The following is a 10,779-nucleotide window of genomic DNA, read 5'->3' on the forward strand; positions in this document are numbered from 1 at the left end:
TGAGGGGCAATATATTCAATGTGAGAGGCGATATAGGTCGTGTGAGAAGCGATATAGTTGCTTATTAGTGATACACCTGTCGTCTGCGTAAACAAAAACAACGATGGCGACTATACTAGTACTGGCGAGGAGATTTTAGAGGAACTGGCATCAAGGATTGTTGAACTAGATGAATTAATCCTGGAAAAGGAGACGAAACGTGTAATGGATGCAGGGGGCGATTTAATAATGCTAGTTAATGATACCAAAACTTTCGTGGAACAAGGAGAAACAATGATACATTTCTTCATCTTTCATGAGGAACAAGAATATTGCGTGAAAAACGCAATTCGACATCAAAATTTTCACGGAAGATCTCCAGAGTCTGTTGACTCGGTTCAGTTGGCGGATTACATGGCCAGGTTCTTCATGAACGTCAGAAAAAAACGATAAATCTGAGTACGAACCATCATGTCTGAGGTGTTTACAATCGTGTGTGTATGTGTGTGTGTATCATATTCATGATATTGTATGTTGTCTCTGTATTGTTTTGTATATATGTTATAACTGATAAGTCAACCGACTTAAAGTAATAAAGAACTTGAACTTGAACAATCCAGCATTAACCGTTACCTACAGGAGAAACACTACGACGTCAATATTTTAATCGATATTAAATTCAAACATTCTCGTGATGTGCTAAGTGCCAAAATGAAGAATATGAAGACTCAAGGCAAAGGAAACCGCCCAAATGCTGCTGATTCACTAAATAAGGAAGAAGTGTCAATTCTGTATGAAAAAGGGGTGCTTGGTTTAGGTAGGTACAGTATTCAAATGAATAATAAATAGTTCTATAAGCTTGGTAGCTGTTGGTTCTAATTAGTATTACTGTACTCATTAAGTGAGGAATGCCCAATGGATATTGAAAGTTTTATTGTGTTGATGATCGATTCAGCCAGTGATTAAATTGAATTCCAACCAGATCCATTGTGTTATATTGTTAAACTATTAATAACCATGTTATTTTGTAGGAATTTAGGAATTTCTAAATGTTGACTTTTTATGATAGTTGTTACTGTTTTATTTATATACATCATTGTTTTTGTTATCATTTTTATGAATATCAGTAAATAAAATAAAGAAATGATTTGTTTGTGTATGTTTTGTTTATTTCAAAGGAAAACAACATATGATAAAAAGTTAATGATATGACCATTTTGATATCACACCCCATATCAGCCCTCGAGTCCTGATATCAGCCCTCTGGCCTTCGGCCCTCTGACTGATATCAGGACTCTCAGGCTGATATGGGATGTGATATCAAAATGGTCATATGATAATCTCTTTATATAATATATGTGAGAAGCGATATAGTCAATGTGAGAGGCGATAAAGTTCATGTTAGAGGCGGAATAGTCAATGTGAGAGGCGATATAGTCTATGTGTGAATGGAGATATAGTGTTTGTGAGAGGCGGAATAGTATTTGTGAGAGGCGATATAGTCTATGTGAGAGTCGATATAGTCTATGTGAGAGTCGATATAGTATATGTGAGAGTCGATATAGTCTATGTGAGAGGCGATATAGTACATTGTATATGTGAAAAGCGATATAGTCTATGTGTGAATGGAGATATAGTGTTTGTGAGAGGCGGAATAGTATTTGTGTGAGTGGCGATATAGTATATGTGAGAGGTAATATAGACTATGTGTGAGTGGCGATATAGTATATGTGAGAGGCGATAGAGTTCATGTGAGAGGTGATATAATCTATGTGAGAGTGGCGATATAGTATATGCGAGAAGCGATATAGTCAATGTGAGAAAATATCGGTCGCCTTACTTTGCTCCATGTTAAGGATTATGCACTCAAACACTAGACAAAAACTTTGGCCTCTTTTCGCGCGGCGATAAGCATATATCACCTTAACCGGTATCATGGTTTGGAAACTTGAATTACTCATTCTTATATTCGTGATTTAAATATCAAATTTTCATTTGATAAAATAACAAAAGGTCGCAAAAAGGCCTAAAATACGTTTAAAGACATTTCAAAACACATAAATCACTCAGCTTCTAAATATCCCTCGGGCTACGCCTCAGTGCACATTTTCGAAGCATCCAAATTTTGGTGCATCTAATTTTTTTAAAAGAATTTCGCCACGCCTATGCTCGGCAGTGATTTTTAATCATACTGCATTTTTTTAATTATTACTTTTTTATTGGGCAAGAATGCTATACAAATATTGAAATACACAGAATATGATTACACTATAAATGAAGCTAATTACGCTTTACAAATCTCAAAATCGCACCAGACCCCCTCTAGGTTTAAATTCCAATTTTAGATACATGTACATATCATCATTTCGATGACGAGAATGTCTGTATCTATATGTTATACTACACAGAGACCAGAATGGTTTTAATGTAGACTTTGATGTGTATCGAGTAATGATCACAATGTATGTGGACATTCCTTATCTACCTACCATACCGATACAAGCCAATGTTTGTTTACAAAGACATGTTCTTGTTTCTCTAGTAAATAAATAAAAGAACAATTAAACGACAGTGACAAAAAATGTGGATTCCTAATGTCGGTCGTGAACCAAGTGTCAATTTCACGATATTAGACATAAACGTTATTGTCATACAAACAAAAGCTAGCACGATTCACCATGAAAAACAAACAACTTTGGTTCAGAGAGATGGGAACTGACGTCAGGTGTCAGGCAGAAAATGATGATATGACGAGGGGAATTATGAAATAGGTGGAAAGAGATAGATGGTGAAAAAGAATAAGGAGTGGCGAGGAGAAGGGGTAAAGATTACTGGTGATGTGTGGTAGACATTACTGGTGATGTGTGTGGTAGAGATTACTGGTGATGTGTGTGGTAGAGATTACCGGTGATGTGTGTGGTAGACATTACTGGTGATATGTGGGGTAGAGATTACTGGTGATGTCTGTGGTGAGATTACTGGTGATGTGTGTGGTAGACATTACTGGTGATGTGTGTGGTAGAGATTACTGGTGATGTGTGGGGTAGACATTACTGGTGATGTGTGTGGTAGACAATACTGGTGATGGGTGTGGTAGACATTACTGGTGATGTGTGGGGTAGAGATTACTGGTGATGTGTGGGGTAGAGATTACTGGTGATGTGTGGGGTAGAGATTACTGGTGATGTGTGGTAGAGATTACTGGTGATGTCTGTGGTAGAGATTACTGGCAATGTTTGGGGTAGAGATTACTGGTGATGTGTGGTAGAGATTACTGGTGATGTGTATGGTAGACATTACTGGTGATGTGTGGGGTAGAGATTCCTGGTGATGTGTGTGGTAGAGATTACTGGTGATGTGTGGGGTAGAGATTACTGGTGATATGTGAGATAAAGATCACTGGTGATGTGTGGGGTAGACATTGCTGGTGATGTGTGTGGTAGACATTACTGGTGATGCGTGTGGTAGACATTACTGGTGATGTGTGTGGTAGACAATACTGGTGATGTGTAAGGTAGAGATTACTGGTGATGTGTGTGGTAGAGCTTACTGGTGATGTGTGGGGTAGAGATTACTGGTGATATGTGAGGTAAAGATCACTGGTGATGTGTGGGGTAGACATTGCTGGTGATGTGTGTGGTAGACATTACTGGTGATGTCTGTGGTAGAGATTACTGGTGATGTGTGCGGTAGACATTACTGGTGATGTCTGTGGTAGAGATTACTGGTGATGTGTGCGGTAGACATTACTGGTGATGTCTGTGGTAGAGATTACTGGTGATGTGTGCGGTAGACATTACTATGTGTGTGGTAGACATTACTGGTGATGTGTGTGGTAGACATTACTGGTCATGTGTGTGGTAGACATTACTGGTGATGTCTGTGGTAGAGATTACTGGTGATGTGTGTGGTAGAGATTACTGGTGAAGTGTGGGGTAGACATTACTGGTGATGTGTTTGGTAGAGATTACTGGTGATGTGTGTGGTAGAGCTTACTGGTGATGTGTGGGGTAGAGATTACTGGTGATATGTGAGATAAAGATCACTGGTGATGTGTGGGGCAGACATTGCTGGTGATGTGTGTGGTAGACATTACTGGTGATGTGGGTGGTGGACATTACTGGTGATGTGTGGTAGAGATTACTGGTGATGTGTGTGGTAGACAATACTGGTGATGTGTAAGGTAGAGATTACTGGTGATGTGTGTGGTAGAGATTACTGGTGATGCGTGTGGTGGAGATTACTGGTGATTTGTGTGGTATACATTACTGGTGATGTGTGTGGTAGAGATTACTGGTGAAGTGTGTGGTAGACATTACTGGTGATGTGTTTGGTAGAGATTACTGGTGATGTGTGTGGTAGACATTACTGGTGATGTGTGTGGTAGAGATTACTGGTGATGTGTATTAGACATTACTGGTGATTTGTGTGGTAGAGATTACTGGTGAAGTTTGGTAGACATTACTGGTGATTTGTGTGGTAGAGATTACTGGTGATGTGTGTGGTAGAGATTACTGGTGAAGTGTGTGGTAGACATTACTGGTGATGTGTTTGGTAGAGATTACTGGTGATGTGTGTGGTAGACAATACTGGTGATGTGTAGGGTAGAGATTACTGGTGATGTGTGGTAGACATTACTGGTGATATGTGAGGTAGAGATTACTGGCGATGTGTGTGGTAGATATTACTGGTGCTGTGTGTGGGAGAGTTTACTGGTGATGTGTAGAATAGAGATTACTGGTGGTGTGTGTGGTAGACAATACTGGTGATGTGTAGGGTAGAGATTACTGTTGATGTGTGGTAGACATTACTTGTGATATGTGAGGTAGAGATTACTGGATGTGGGTGGTAGAGATTACTGTTGATGTGTGGTAGACATTACTTGTGATATGTGAGGTAGAGATCACTCGTGATGTGTGGGGTACACATTACTGGTGATGTCTCTGGTAGAGATTACTGTTGATGTGTGGTAGACATTACTGGGGATGTCTGGGGTAGAGATTACTGGCGATGTGTGTGGTAGATATTACTGGTGCTGTGTGTGGTAGACATCACTGGTGATGTCTGTGGTAGAGATTACTGGTGATGTGTGTGATAGAGATTACTGGTGATGTGTGTGGTAGACATCTCTGGTGATGTGTGTGGTAGAGATTACTGGTGATGTGTGCGGTAGACATTACTGGTGATGTCTGTGGTAGACATTACTGGTGATGTCTCTGGTAGAGATTACTGGTGATGTGTGCGGTAGACATTACTGGTAATGTCTGTGGTAGACATTACTGGTGATGTCTGTGGTAGAGATTACTGGTGATGTGTGTGTGGTAGAGATTACTGGTGATGTGTGTGGTAGACATCACTAGTGATGTCTGTGGTAGAGATTACTGGTGATGTGTGTGGTAGAGATTACTGGTGATGTGTGTGGTAGACATTACTGGTGATTTTCGTGGTAGAGATTACTGATGATGTGAGTGGTAGAGATTACTTATGATGTGTGTGGTAGACATTGCTGGTGATATGTGAGGTAGAGATTACTGGTAATGTGTGTGGTAGACATTACTGGGGATGTGTGGGGCAGAGACTACTGGGAATGTGTGGGGTAGAGCTTACTGGTGATGTGTCGGGCAGAGGCTACTGGTAATGTGTGAAGAAGAGATTACTGGTGATATGTAGGCTAGAAGTCACTGGTGATGTGTGTGGTATACATTACTGGTGATGTATGGGGTGGAGATTACTGGTGATGTCTGTGGTAGAGATTACTGGTGATGTGTGGGGTAGAGATTACTGGTGATGTGTCGGGCAGAGACTACTGGTAATGTGTGGGGTAGAGCTTACTGGTGATGTGTCGGGCAGAGACTACTGGTAATGTGTGAAGAAGAGATTTCTGGTGATATGTAGGCTAGAAGTCACTGGTGATGTGTGTGGTATACATTACTGGTGATGTATGGGGTAGAGATTACTGGTGATGTCTGTGGTAGAGATTACTGGTTATGTGTGTGGTAGACATTACTGGTGATGTGTGTGGTAGACATTACTGGTAATGTGTGCTGTAGAGATTACTGGTGATGTGTGTGGTAGACATTACTGGTGATGTGTGTGGTAGAGATTACTGGTGATATTTGAGGTAGAGATTACTGGTATTGTGTGTGGTAGAGATTACTGGTGATGTGTGAGGTAGAGATTACTGGTGATGTGTGTGGTAGAGATTACTGGTGATGAGTGTGGTAGAGGTGATTTGTGTAGTAGAGATTACTGGTGATGTGTGTGGTAGAGATTACTGGTGATGTGTGTGGTAGACATTACTGGTGATGTGTGGGGTAGAGATTACTGATGATGTGTAGGGTAGAGATTACTGGTGATGTTTGTGGTAGAGATTACTGGTAATGTGTGTGGTAGACATTATTGGTGATGTGTGGGGCAGAGACTACTGGTAATGTGTGGGGCAGAGACTACTGGTAATGTGTGCGGTAGAGATTACTGCTGATATGTGAGGTAGAGATTACTGGTAATGTGTAGGGTAGAGATTACTGGTGATATGTGAGGTAAGGATCACTGGTGATGTGTGGGGTAGAGATTTCTGGTGATATGTAGGCTAGAAATTACTGGTGATGTGTGTGGTAGACATTACTGTTGATGTGTGGGGTAGAGATTACTGATGATGTGTAGGGTAGAGATTACTAGTAATGTGTGTGGTAGACATTAATGGTGATGTGTGGGGCAGAGACTACTGGTAATGTGTGGGGTAGAGATTACTGGTGATGTGTCGGGCAGAGACTACTGGTAATGTGTGCGGTAGAGATTACTGGTGATATGTGAGGTAGAGATTACTGGTAATGTGTAGGGTAGAGATTACTGGTGATATGTGAGGTAGAGATCACTGGTGATGTGTGTGGTAGACATTACTGGTGATGTGTGTGGTAGACATTACTGGTGATGTGTGTGGTAGACATAACTGGTGATATGTGGGGTAGAGATTACTGATGATGTGTGTGGTAGACATTACTGGTAATGTGTGCGGTAAAGATTACTGGTGATATGTGAGGTAGAGATTACTGGTAATGTGTAGGGTCGACATTACTGGTGATGCGTAGGGTAGAGATTACTGGTGATGTTTGTTGTAGAGATTACTGGTGATTTGTGAGGTAGAGATTACTGTTGATATGTGTGGTAGAGATTACTGGTAATGTGTGTGGTAGAGATTACTGGTGATATGTGGGGTAGAGATTACTGGTGATGTCTGTGGTAGAGATTACTGGTGATGTGTGTGGTAGAGATAACTAGTGATGTGTGTGGTAGACATTACTGGTGATGTGTGGGGTAGAGATAACTGGTGATGTGTGTGGTAGACATTACTGGTGATATGTGAGGTAGAGATTACTGGTGATGTATGGGGTAGAGATTACTGTTGATATGTGAGGTAGAGATTACTGGTAATGTGTAGGGTCGACATTACTGGTGATGCGTAGGGTAGAGAATTACTGATGATGTGTAAGGGAGGGAATTGTCATGTTTGGGAGGAAGACTGATCGCTTAGGGGACTGGCGATGTCAGCTGTATGGACTAGCGATGGCAGCTGCGTGGACTGGCGATGACAGCTGTGTGGACTGGCGATGACAGCTGTGTGGATTGGCGATGACAGATGTGTGGACTAGCGATGTCAGCTGTGTGGACTGGCGATGTCAGCTGTATGCACTAGCGATGACAGCTGAGTGGAATGGCGATGACAGCTATGTTGACTGGCGATATCAGCTGGCGGGATTGGCAATGTCAGCTGTGTGGACTGGCGATGACAGCTGTGTGGACTAGCGATGTCAGCTGTGTGGACTGGCGATGACAGCTGTGTGGACTAGCGATGTCAGCTGTGTGGACTTGCGATGTCAGCTGTATGCACTAGCGATGGCAGCTGCGTGGACTGGCGATGACAGCTGTGTGGACTGGCGGTATCAGCTGTCTGGATTGGCAATGTCAGCTGTGTGGACGGGCGATGTCAGCTGTGTGGACTGGCGATGACAGCTATGTGGACTGGCGATGACAGCTGTGTGGACTGGCGGTATCAGCTGTCTGGATTGGCAATGTCAGCTGTGTGGACGGGCGATGTCAGCTGTGTGGACTGGCGATGACAGCTGTTTTGACTGGCGATGACAGCTTTGTGGACTGGCGATGACAGTTGAGTGGACTGGCGATGTCAGCTGTCTGGATTGGCAATGTCAGCTGTGGGGACTGGCGATGTCAGCTGTGTGGACTGGCGATGGCAGCTATGTGGACTGGCGATGACAGCTGTGTGGACTGACGATGACAGATGTGTGGACTGGCGATATCAGCTGTGTGGACTGGCGATGACAGCTGTTTTGACTGGCGATGACAGCTTTGTGGACTGGCGATGACAGCTGTGTGGACTGGCGATGTCAGCTGTGTAGAGTGGCGATGTCAGCTGTGTGGACTGGCGATGACAGTTGTGAGGACTGGCGATGTCAGCTATCTGGATTAACGATGTCAGCTGTGTGGAGTGGCGATGTCAGCTGTGTGGACTAGCGATGCTGGCGATTGGGATTGATATTTGGGATAATGAATTAAATAGAATATCTTAACGGTCAGTTTCTACGTAAGATACATCATATGATAGAAATAAGACTGTCTACACGTGTATGTACTTCACTTAATCAATATGATAGAGATCGAACATTTACAATACTTTAAACACTTTAAAAAACAAAAACCGATGTGTATTATCTGTCTGTTGTAAGTCGAGTAACAGAATTATACCACAGACGTGAACAGAACGTGGTGGGAACAGTTTGTAAAACACATGTCGTTATCAACACAAAGACAGTCATTAAATCTCCTATATAAACAGGCTTTCTCATACACAAAGTATTTAGCCGGGGTATTCTTGCGTCCCGCTCACTCAGGTGGGGTAATTAAAGGTACGCTATTGACGGTTATTGATAAAGAAGGAAAGGGTTTGCATTGCCGAGAGGACCTGTCATAGGAATAACGTTGGACATACAAGGCATAGAAAAGATTAGTTTCGTATTTGAAATGTTCAACAGACTACAGTGACATTGGAAGAATGTGAGCACTTACGTACATTGACGACGGGATATATGTGTTGCTTGTATAGATATTATATAGCTTAATACCGGGTATACAGCCAATATCAAGGTAGGCAAGTCTTCATTATGTCTATTTATTATTATGTATTATGTAATTATGTCTACATGTATCAGTATATAATAAGACATCTTTAGTTTATAATGTGATCAAACTGAAATATGATTATTCAACAACACTGGTATCGCAGTTCGAATTCAGAACTTAACTATTTCAAATTGTGTTCAAAAGTTTAACACAGGAAATCTCTATTCAAATTATACACTTACTAAATATAACTGAAACGACATTACCTACTTACATTAATAAAAGTCATCAGATAACCATTCTTATACATGGCAGTGAAAAAAATCTTACTAGTTTGGGATTAAAATTCAAACAACTATTAACGTACAATATATACATATACTGTGTGACACATTGACGTAGTCTATACAGATACAGTATGACACATTGACGTAGTCTATACAGATACAGTGTGACACATTGACGTAGTCTATACAGATACAGTGTGACACATTGACGTAGTCTATACAGATACAGTGTGACACATTGACGTAGTCTATACAGATACAGTGTGACACATTGACGTAGTCTATACAGATACAGTGTGACACATTGACGTAGTCTATACAGATACAGTGTGACACATTGACGTAGTCTATACAGATACAGTGTGACACATTGACGTAGTCTATACAGATACAGTGTGACACATTGACGTAGTCTATACAGATACAGTGTGACACATTGACGTAGTCTATACAGATACAGTGTGACACATTGACGTAGTCTATACAGATACAGTGTGACACATTGACGTAGTCTATACAGATACAGTGTGACACATTGACGTAGTCTATACAGATACAGTGTGACACATTGACGTAGTCTATACAGATACAGTGTGACACATTGACGTAGTCTATACAGATACAGTGTGACACATTGACGTAGTCTATACAGATACAGTGTGACACATTGACGTAGTCTATACAGATACAGTGTGACACATTGACGTAGTCTATACAGATACAGTGTGACACATTGACGTAGTCTATACAGATACAGTGTGACACATTGACGTAGTCTATACAGATAAAGTGTGACACATTGACGTAGTCTATACAGATACAGTGTGACACATTGACGTAGTCTTTACAGATACAGTGTGACACATTGACGTAGTCTATACATATACAGTGTGACACATTGACGTAGTCTATACATATACAGTGTGACACATTGACGTAGTCTATACATATACAGTGTGACACATTGACGTAGTCTATACATATACAGTGTGACACATTGACGTAGTCTATACAGATAAAGTGTGACACATTGACGTAGTCTATACAGATATAGTGTGACACGTTGACGTATTATTAACAGATATAGTGTGACACATTGACGTAGTCTATCCAGATAAAGTGTGACACATTGACGTAGTCTATACAGATACAGTGTGACACATTGACGTAGTCTATACAGATACAGTGTGACACGTTGACGTAGTATTAACAGATATAGTGTGACACATTGACGTAGTCTATACAGACACAGTGTGACACATTGACGTAGTCTATACAGATACAGTGTGACACATTGACGTAGTCTATACAGATACAGTGTGACAAACTGACATAGTCTATACAGATACAGTTTGACACATTGACGTAGTCTATACAG

General features: G+C 41.2%; 1 protein-coding gene across 3 annotated transcripts in view; it reads left to right on the top strand.

Annotated features, from left to right (window-relative positions):
- Nucleotides 1-8,860: 8,860 nt before the first annotated feature.
- The window catches only part of LOC110449284 (leucine-rich repeat-containing protein 74A-like), a 32,136-nt gene continuing 30,217 nt past the window's right edge, over nt 8,861-10,779 (top strand). For all 3 annotated transcript variants that reach the window (XM_021496050.1, XM_021496051.1, XM_021496052.1), the window contains exon 1: nt 8,861-9,138. The gene's annotated coding sequence lies outside the window, so the exon portion shown is untranslated. The remainder of the gene's footprint in view (nt 9,139-10,779) is intronic.

This window comes from Mizuhopecten yessoensis, unplaced genomic scaffold (assembly GCF_002113885.1).
Source record: "Mizuhopecten yessoensis strain PY_sf001 unplaced genomic scaffold, ASM211388v2 scaffold4553, whole genome shotgun sequence".
In the NCBI taxonomy this organism is placed as follows: Eukaryota; Metazoa; Mollusca; class Bivalvia; order Pectinida; family Pectinidae; genus Mizuhopecten; species Mizuhopecten yessoensis.